Below are 10,762 nucleotides of genomic sequence, written 5' to 3'. Positions count from 1 at the left end.
AAGTTGAGGAACGAGATCACTGCTTTCCAACAAATGGATGACGAGTACTTGTGTGAGGCATGGGAAAGGTAAAAAGAGTTATTACGAAAGTGCCCTCATCACAGAATCGCACATTGCATCCAACTTGAGACATTTTATAATGGTCTCAATGCTCACACAAGGATGGTAGTGGACACTTCTAACGGTGCTCTCCTTTCTAAGTCTTATAATGAGGCTTATGAAATCATTGAGAGGATTGCCAGCAACAATTATCAATGGCCAACCAATCGAGTAGTGTCAGGAGGACAAGTTACTAGAATACATGAAGTAGATACTCTTACTTCACTTGCATATCAGGTATCACAGCCACCAAATCAATTTAAAAATATAGCCTGTGTCTATTATGGGGAAGGACATTTGTTTGAAGAATGTCTATCAAACCCAAAATCCATGTACTACACAGGTAACCAGAACCACAATTGAGGAAGGCAAGGACTACAATCTAATTTCTATAACCCATCGTGGCAAAACCACTCGAACTTTTCTTAGAGTAACCAAGGGGTTGGAATCAATAACACTTACGCCCAACCTAGACCAACTTAGCCGCCTAGTTTCCCTCAACAAGTTTAGAAACCAACCCAAGCTGAACCATCCAATGGCTTAGAAAATTTATTGAAGGCATACATGGTCAAGAATGATGTTTTAATCCAAAGCCAAGCAGCTACATTGAAAAACCTAGAAAACCAAATGGGCCAGCTTGCAACTTAACTTAGAAACCAACCAGAAAGTGTTTTACCTAGTGATACAGAAAATTTGAGGAATCTGGGGAAGGAGCATTGCAAAGCGTTGATATTGAGCAGTGGAAAAACAGTAGAGCTCAACACCATTGAAGCTAAAAAGGAGCAAGTTGACACTCAAGATCCAGAGGAAGTTCAACCAAGTGTTGAAATTCCAGTTTCACAAGAACTAAACTCTGCAAAACCTGACAAGGTAATTTCAGAACCAGCTAATTCTGATCAACTAAGAACTCTATTGGATGCAGAATTGCCATAGAAGACGAATCAACCAGTTCCAGTGAAGAAACCGCCACCACCCTACCCTCAAAGACTTCAAAAGTAGAAGCAAGAGACTTAATTTAATAAGTTCTTAGACGTACTCAAGCAACTTCATATCAACATCCTGTTTGTGAAGCACTTGAGCAAATGCCGAACTACGTCAAATTCATGAAGGATATCCTGTACAAAAAATAAAGACTTCAAGAATTTAAGACGGTAGCTCTGACGAAGGAATGCAATGGATATCTTCAAGACAAACTACCCCCAAAGTTGAAGGGTCTTGGATGTTTTACCATACCTTACAACATTGGAGCAACATATTGTGGTAAGACATTATGTGACTTAGGTGCGAGTATTAACTTGATGCCTATGTCAATATTTAGGAAGTTAGGGATAGCTAAAGTTTGACCTACTACCTTACACTTCAATTAGCAGATCAATCCTTAGCACATCCAGAAGGAAAAATCGAGGATGTATTGGTACGTGTAAATAAATTTATCTTCCCTGCTGATTTTGTTATTCTAGACTTTATACAGACAAAGAAGTTTCAATTATCTTAGGAAGACCATTCTTAGCAACTGAAAAGACCCTTATTGATATGCAGAAGGGCGAGCTTACTATGCGTGTTTAGGATAATCAGGTAACATTTAACGCTTTTAAGTCGATGCAATTTTCTAACTTAATTGATGATTATTCTGCAATATTCGGTTTAGAGAATTTAATAGTGGACAAGGAGCTCAACTATGTTGAGGATTCGTTTGAACAAATTTTGACATCAAATCCTCCGAATGATGAAGAGGAGGATGAATACTTAGCATTGTTAAAAGCTAATCAAAAGGGATCTAATTCGCAATCCCATTTTGAATCTTTGGAATTGGAGAAAAGGAATCATGCACAACCACAAGCGTCAATCGAGGAGCCACCTAAATTAGAACTAAAGGTACTGCCCTTACTTTTAATGATTTTTTTTAGTAATGCTTCTACTCTGCATGTGATTGTTTCAGCAGAATTAACTAGTGAGCAAGAAGAGAAACCCATCCTGGTGTTGAAACAATTCAAGAAGGCTATTGAATGAACTATAGTCAATATTCGCCGAATTAGTCCATCTGTATGCATGCACAATATTATCCTGGAAGATGGCGAAAAAGGGACGATTGATGGACAATGAAGGCTGAACCACATCATGAATGATGTAGTCAAGAAAGAAATCATCAAGTGGCTAAATTCGGGTATAATCTACCCCATCTTAGACAGTTCATGGATAAGTCTGGTCCAATTCATGCCAAAGAAAGGAGGTATCATGGTCATTGAAAATGAGAATAACGAGTTGATACCAACTAGAACGGTCACGGGATGGAGAATTTGCATCGATTACCAAAAGCTAAACAAGGCGACTACGAAAGATCACTTTCCTTTGTCGTTTTTAGACTAGATGCTAGATAAACTCGCAGGGAGAGACTATTACTATTTTCTCGATGGATACTCGGGGTATAATCAGAATACAGTAGCACCAGAAGATCAACACAAGACAACATTCGCTTGCCCGTACGGTACATTTGTATTTAGACGCATGGCATTTGGTTTATGTAATGCACCTACTACATTTCAAAGATGTATGATGTTTTACTAATATGGTTGAGAAGTATTTGGAAGTTTTTATGGATGATTTTTCAGTATTTGGAGATACTTATGATGATTGCTTAGCCAATCTAGCGAAGGTATTAAGGGGATGCGAAGAAACAAACCTGATACTCAACTGGGAAAAGTGTCATTTCATGGTATGAGAATGGATTGTTCTAGGGCATCGGGTAACAAGACATGGAATAGAGGTTGATAAAGTAAGGGTTGATGTTATTGAGGAACTCCCACCCCCAACATCTATAAAGGGTGTTAGGAGCTTTTTGGGCCACATCAGTTTCTATCGAAGATTGATCAAGGACTTCTCCAAAATTGCTAAACCCTTAGGAAAATTATTGGAGAAGGACACGACGTTCAAATTTGACGAAGAGTGCTTAAGTGCTTTCAACGGTTTGAAGAGTCGACTAGTTTTGACACCCATAATCGTCACACCAAACTGGAATTTGTCATTTGAATTGATGTGTGACGCAAGTGACTTCGCGATAAGAGCTATCATGGGTCAGCGAAGGAACAAAGTTTTTTATCCCATCTACTACGTAAGTCGAACTTTGATAGGAGCTCAACTGAATTATATGGCAACAGAGAAAGAGTTACTTGCTATTGTGTTTGCTTTTGACAAGTTTTGATCTTATCTTGTAGATACCAAGGTGACTGTCTATACAGACCACTCGGCAATTAAGTACTTACTTTCCAAGAAAGATGCTAAGTCGAGGTTGATCCGATGGGTACTTCTACTTCAAGAGTTTGATCTAGAAATTCAAGATTGAAAGGGAGTAGAAAATCAAGTAGCTAACCACTTATCTAGATTGGAGTCGCAAGAAGGGACTCTCCTCTTATACCAATTCGAGAGACTATTCTAGATGAACACATACTGAAGGTAAATCATGTCCATGATACTCCTTGGTTTGCTGATATTGCTAACTTTTTAGCTTGTGGTTTGATGCCTATTGATAAGACGTATCATCAAAGGAAAAAGTTTCTTGTGAAGTACTATTTCTGGGAAGAACCATACTTGTTTAAAAAGCGTGCAGATCAAATGATCAGGAGATGCATGGTAGAAGAAGAAGTACAAAAGATCCTATACCATTGTCACTCAGCTCCGAGTGGGGGACACTTCAAAGCCAAAGTATTGCAAGCCAGATTGTTTTGGCCAACACTATTCAAAGGCGCATATGCTTACATAAAGAGTTGTTATAGATGTCAAAGTGTTGGAAATGTCACCAACAGAAATGAGATGCCTCGAACAAACATCATTGAGATAGAATTGTTTGATGTTTGGGGTATTGATTTTCTTGTTCCTTTCCCTCAGTCCTTTGGTCACATGTATTTATTGGTAGTAGTAGACTATGTGTCTAAATGGGTCAAGGATGAGGCTTATCCGATAAATGATGCTAGGGTTGTGATGAAGTTTTTGTAGAAACACATTTTCACAAGGTTTGGAACCCGAAGAGCCATCATCAGCGATGAAGGGTCCCATTTTGTGAATAAGTGGTTGAAATGGTTATTAGATAAACATGGAGTGAAACACAAGGTCGCTACAGCTTACCATCCGTAAACGAATAGGCAAGCTGAACTGGCAAACAAGGAGATCAAAGGCATGCTTGAGAAGGCAGTTTGCCCGAACCGACAAGATTGGTCCAAAAGACTAGATGATGCTTTATGGGCTTACAAAGCAACAAACAAGACACCTTTAGGGTTGTCACCCTACAGGTTGGTCTTTGGGAAAGCTTGTCATCTACCATTGGAGTTAGAGCACAAAGCTTACTGGGCTCTTCGACAACTCAACTTGGATCTTAAGCTTACTAAAGAGAAACGGATGCTCCAACTCAATGAGCTAGAGGAATTCTGAATGTTCTCGTACGAAAATGCCAAATTACTCAATGAGAGACTTAAGAAATGGCATGATAAGCACATTTGAGTTTGAGAATTTGAAGCAGGTTAGCAAGTTTTCTTATTTAATTCCAGATTAAGGTTCTTTCCAAGTAAACTAAAATCACGTTGGTCAGGTCCATTTACTGTAACACCCGTACCCGAGACCGTTGCCGGAGTCGAACACGAGGTGTTAACGGACTTACTTCATTACTTACCCAGCTCACACAATTCATTTTTAAATTTTTCCTAACAAGCTAGCTAACTGCATCACTGTCACTTAAAAAATCATATCTCGAGTTCCAAAACTTGAAATTCAGTTCTGTAAATTTTTCCTGAAACTAGACTCATATATCTATCTACAAATTTTTTTCTAGAATTTTTGGTCGGTCCAATTAGTACAGTTTATTAGTTAAAGTCTCCCCTGTTTCGGGGTTCGACTACTCTGACCTATGTGTATTACGAATTAGATATCTCCCTGTACAGAGCTTCAATGACTATGTTGTTTGTCTCTAATAAAACTAGACTCAATAATGAATCTGTAAATATAAATCATGACTTATAATTATCTTTTTAAAATTTATGGTGAATTTTCAAAGTTATAACAGGGGATCCAGAAATCGTTCTGGCCCTGTTTTACAAAAATTTAAACATCTCATAAAATATAGCTCATATATCTGTTTTGTTTCTTCCATATGAAAATAGAGTCATCAAGCTTCAATTCCATAACTTATTCATTATTTAATTCCATTTCTGCTATTTTTAGTGATTTTTCAGACTCACTTCACTACTGCTGTCTGAAAAATATTTTGTGGTAAATTTTACCTATTTCATGGTTTCCATGGATTAGCTAGCAATTTGACATACATAGCACCAATTATGATCATGATTAGCCATTCCAATGGCTAATCATTACGAAGCATTTCCATACCACTCAATAACCATATCATAAGACCATATATATACAAAATGATTATAATGCCATACTCAACATATACAAGCCATTTTCGCATGGCTATACGAATATACATTACCAAAAGATACTTAATTAACAACAAAGGTCAGTCCTATACATGCCATTATCAAAGTTCGACTGAAAGAGTACCAAAAAGGGGCTTAGATAGTATGGATGACTTCGACTTTGACACTTCCAAGACCGTAGCTGACGAACAAAATCTACAAAATAGAGAATTAAGGTAACGGAGTAAGCATTACTATGCTTAGTAAGTTTTAAGCAATGCAAACCATTAATTTACTTATAGATCGATTATTGAAATTAAAAATAAGATCATAAGAATTCGAAAAGCATCTCATGTAACCTTTCACCATAATCGAATACACATATGAGATTTTTACATATACTTCTCATTTGACATTTATGATTCAATTCCGATCAATCTAACATATACAGGTATATAATACATACCTAAACAACTTAATGCATTGAACAATTTCAATGGTGGTTTCCTCCGAACATTCGAAATCACAATCTTACTCAAATCACCGGCATTAAGCCTGCTAGGTTTTTTTAAAACCCGTTTCCAATTTCTAGCACAAAGCCTGCGGGATTTAACCCGGATATCTATTACCAGCACTAGGCCTGCGGACTATAAGTCTGGATATAATACCAGCATTAAGCCTGCGGGATTTAACCCGGATATAATACCACATAAATTTTGCCTATTTAATTATATACTCACACATCTCGTTCAACTTACTACATTAGCAGTCATTTACTACATTCAGATACAAGCTCCATATGAATATGACCATTTTCATTTCGGTTCAAAAATCCCACACAGATAATAATATATACATATATATATAACCATATCACCATTTAATCTTAACTTATAATGATCACTCATCTATATGGCATACATATAAATCATTTATCACATAATTTACTACAAGTGGGACCAAAGATTACGATTCAACTAATGTATTCATACTAAGACATTATCATTTATATATTTTAAAGGTGACCACTTAAAACTTACCTCGGATGCTTGAACCGTTGCGGACTATCTACTCGACTGCTTTCTCCTTTCCCTTTTCTGATTTAAACCCCTTTTGCTCTTGAGCTTAATTAAAAAAAATAGATTTATTTAAATTATTTACTCAGCTTTACTTCTTAGTTTAGTAGTCACAATAAACAATCATATAACTTCGAAACATAATATGTTTTATAGAATAGGCTACGATTGTTGTTATTATTTTATGCCTATTACACCGACATCTATTTCGCATACACAAACCAAAATTTACATAACTTACCATGCTTTATATACACAAGTTTAACTATATGTATCCAAACGCCTCTACGACTCAAGGTACATACACAAGGCATTCGTATATCTATGCCTATGTGTGACTATCACAATTGAATGATTACTAGTCTTATGCACAACCTCGGATTCACATAAATAAATATTTAACATGTCATTACTTTATAAACCCCATTCGGCCCTAATCAAACAAATTTAACTTCTATAAAAAGATTTTCATTCCATGATCAATGTAACCATTTCATATTGGTTTTATCTATGCCACACAATGACCGATTCACTCCATTACTTAAATAACCGATTCTATCTTGCTCCTATAGGATTACAACTTACTTACTATAATTTCTAATCTTATACCTATTATTATAGGAAATACCGAATGCTTCAACATAGCTAACTAAAATTTCCTAACAACATCTTATTAGCCATTTATTAGCCTTCAAAAAGCATCTAATACAAGACAATTAATAACTATACAATATACTAAATTTGCTAGCACCCATATTACTTAACCGAATGTTATAACCTCAATTACACATTTTTTTTAAAAAAACATTCGGCACCTCCCTCTAAACATACACTAATCTCAACCTTCAAGTTAACAACAATTTATCACTCTTCATATCCTAATATACCATCCCTTTTAATGACATAAAGAAAGAAAGAAAAATATTTACCAAGAGTTTCAAACTACTTGGTCGAATATCAAACCTCTAAACAACCAAAAATTTAACTCATGGAATGAATAGAATTTGAACAAATCACCAAAATTATACATAAATTTTCAAGAATTTCAAAGTACTTACCTCTTTCTAAATATTCTCCAAGCCGAAATCAAACAAAGAAATTTTTTTCTTCTTTCTAATCTCAAGTTACGGCAATGGTGGAGTGAGGATGAACCAACTTTGGTTTCTCCTCCCACTCACCCAAATATTTTATTAATCTTTATTCATTATTTCATTTTTGTAATATTAATTATTAGCAAAAATAATTATTTTATACATAAATCCATAACATGGCCGGCCACTAACAAAAATTTTGACTAATTGACATACAAGTACATTTTTTTAACCTCATGCACAATTAGATCCTTTTATAATTACCTATCCTATTTCACAAAAGTCTCACCTAAGTCCCTTCTTCAAAATTTCACATACTGATGACAAAATTAATGCATGAAACTTTCACACATTCATATTCACATAAAATAAACATAGAATATGACGGTTAATTATTTTTATGACTCGGTTTTGTGGTCCCGAAACCATTTCCCAACTAGGGTCAAATTAGGGCTGTTACAACTCTCCCCCATTTAAGAAATTTTCGTCCCCCAAAATCTTACCGGTAAATACATTTGGGTATCGTTCTTTCATAGAGTTCTTGGTTTCCCAAGTAGCTTCTTCGATCCCGTGTTTGAACCATAACACCTTTACTAACGGAACCCTTTTGTTTCGCAACTCTTTCACCTCGCGAGCTAGGATACGAATCGGTTCTTCTTCATAACTCAAATCAGATTGAATTTCAACCTCTGATGGATTAATTATGTGCGATGGATCAGATCTATATCGTCGAAGCATTGAGACATGAAAAACGTTGTGAATCTTTTCAAGTTCAGGGGGTAGAATCAATCTGTATGCGACTGGCCCAATTCATTCGGATATTTCATATGGCCCGATGAACCTCGGACTCAATTTGCCTTTACGGCCAAATCTAAGTACTTTTTTTCCAAGGTGAAACTTTAAGAAACACTTTGTCTCCGACCTGATATTCAATGTCTTTTCGTTTTGAATCCACATACGACTTCTGACGATCTGAAGCTGCTTTCAGACTTTCACAGATTACTTTTACTTTCTGCTCAGCATCTTTAATCAAATCAACCCCGAAGATTTTATTTTCACTAAGCTCGGTCCAAAACAACGGTGTACGGCATTTACGACCATACAAAGCCTCGTAAGGTGCCATCTTAATGCTTGACTGAAAACTATTGTTGTAAGCGAATTCAATCAAAGGTAAATACCGTTCCCATGAACCACTAAACTCAAGGATGCTACATCTCAACATATCCTCGAGTATCTGAACTATCCGCTCGGATTGACCATCAATCTGGGGATGAAAAGCGGTGCTAAAATGCAACTTGGTACCCAAAGCTTCTTGCAATTTCTTCCAAAATCGCGAGGTGAACCTCGGATCTCTATCCGAAACAATAGAAATAGGTACCCCGTGTAATCTTACAATCTGAGAAACATACAATTCAGCTAGTTTATTGTAACACCCCGAACCCGAGACCGACACCGGAGTCGAACACGAGGTGTTAACAGACTTTAAACCCCTTATAAAAATATTTCTCAGACACTGCCAATCTGCGTACTAGTCGCTTTAAAAATCATATCTTGAGTTTCACAACTCGAAAATAAGTTTCGTGATTTTTCCCTGAAACTAGACTCATATGCCCATCTACATATTTTTTTCTAGAATTTTTGGTCGGGCCAATTAGTACAGTTTATTAGTCAAAGTCTCCCATGTTACAGGGATCGACTACCCTGACCTTTGCGCATTACGACTTGGATATCTCCTTGTACAGGGCTCCAATACTGATGCCGTTTGTTTCTATAGAAACTAGACTCAGAGAGGAATCTATCCATATATGGTACGACTCCTAAATATCTCTGGTTAATTTTTAATGAATTTCCAAAGTCGGAACAGGAAATCCAGAAACCGTTCTGGCCTTGTCTCACGAGAACCTGAATATCTCTTAACATACTATCCGTATGATTGTTTCGTTACTTTCCTATGAAAGTAGATTCATCAAGGTTTGTTTAAATAATTTATTCACTATTTAATTCCCTTCCTACTATTTTTAGTGATTTTCCAAATCTACATCACTGCTGCTGTCAGCATCTGCCTTTAAGGTAGACTTTACCTATTTCATGGTTTCCATGATTCAACTAGCCCTTTTTGCATAAATTGCACAATTTATGAAAGTGATTAACATTCCCCATGGCCAATCCTTGTCAAGCATATCCACACCAAATGATTATAACAATATACTCAAACACATATAAGCCATTTTCGCATGGCTATCCAAAATTTATACAAGTCCAAAGGGTCCACGACCCACAACAAACGGGTAGTCCTATACATGCCATTTCGAAGTTCAACCAAAATTGTACCAAAAGGGGGCTTTGATAGTGTGGGCGACTTTGACCTCAAGATCCCGAGTCCGATAGCTGGAGAACCAAATCTATAAAACAGAGGAGCCATGAAACGGAGTAAGCAATTTATGCTTAGTAAGTTTTGAGCAAGGAATTCCAGCACAACAAAAGTATAACATTCATATAGCTAAACGGATAATTTCAATGCACAAATTTACGACATTGTACTTGCTTCACATTATCAACCCTTATGTACATACACAAAAGATCAACTCAGCCAAAGGCCGGTAGCTCGTTTATCCACTGAGCGAATACTTATTTGTAAGGGCTCAACTAAATTCAAGCACATACGAAACATACCTCAATGTTGGGATGTTTCGAGAGTATTAACTGGAATTTTACAGCAAGTTCATTCATTCCCAAATCACGTACCTTTGGAATTTAACCGGATATAGCTCCTCGTTCAAATGCCTTCGGGACATATCCCGGTTATAGTAATTCGCACAAATGCCTTCGGGACTTAACCCGGATTTAGTAACTCGCACAAATGCCTTCGGGACTTAACCCGGATTTAGTAACTCGCACAAATGCCTTCGGGACTTAACCCGGATTTAGTAACTCGCACAAATGCCTTCGGGCTTAGCCCGGAATTAGTATCTCGCACAAATGCCTTCGGATCTTAGTCCGGATATTGTCACTTAGCACAAGCCTTCGGGACTTAGCCCGGACAGCATTCAAATAACCATGCACATTTAACAATAAATCATGGCCCATTCGTATT

General features: G+C 36.7%; 1 non-coding gene across 1 annotated transcript; it reads right to left on the bottom strand.

The window, feature by feature from the left end:
* Positions 1 to 107, bottom strand: LOC121213145 (small nucleolar RNA R71). Its single transcript, XR_005908515.1, has one exon. It is a non-coding gene; the product is annotated as a small nucleolar RNA R71 (small nucleolar RNA).
* Positions 108 to 10,762: the final 10,655 nt, after the last annotated feature.

Source organism: Gossypium hirsutum, chromosome A13, assembly GCF_007990345.1.
Source record: "Gossypium hirsutum isolate 1008001.06 chromosome A13, Gossypium_hirsutum_v2.1, whole genome shotgun sequence".
NCBI classification, from domain to species: Eukaryota; Viridiplantae; Streptophyta; class Magnoliopsida; order Malvales; family Malvaceae; genus Gossypium; species Gossypium hirsutum.
Note: the sequence above shows the minus strand (reverse complement) of the source record. Positions and strands in the feature narration are given on the sequence as shown.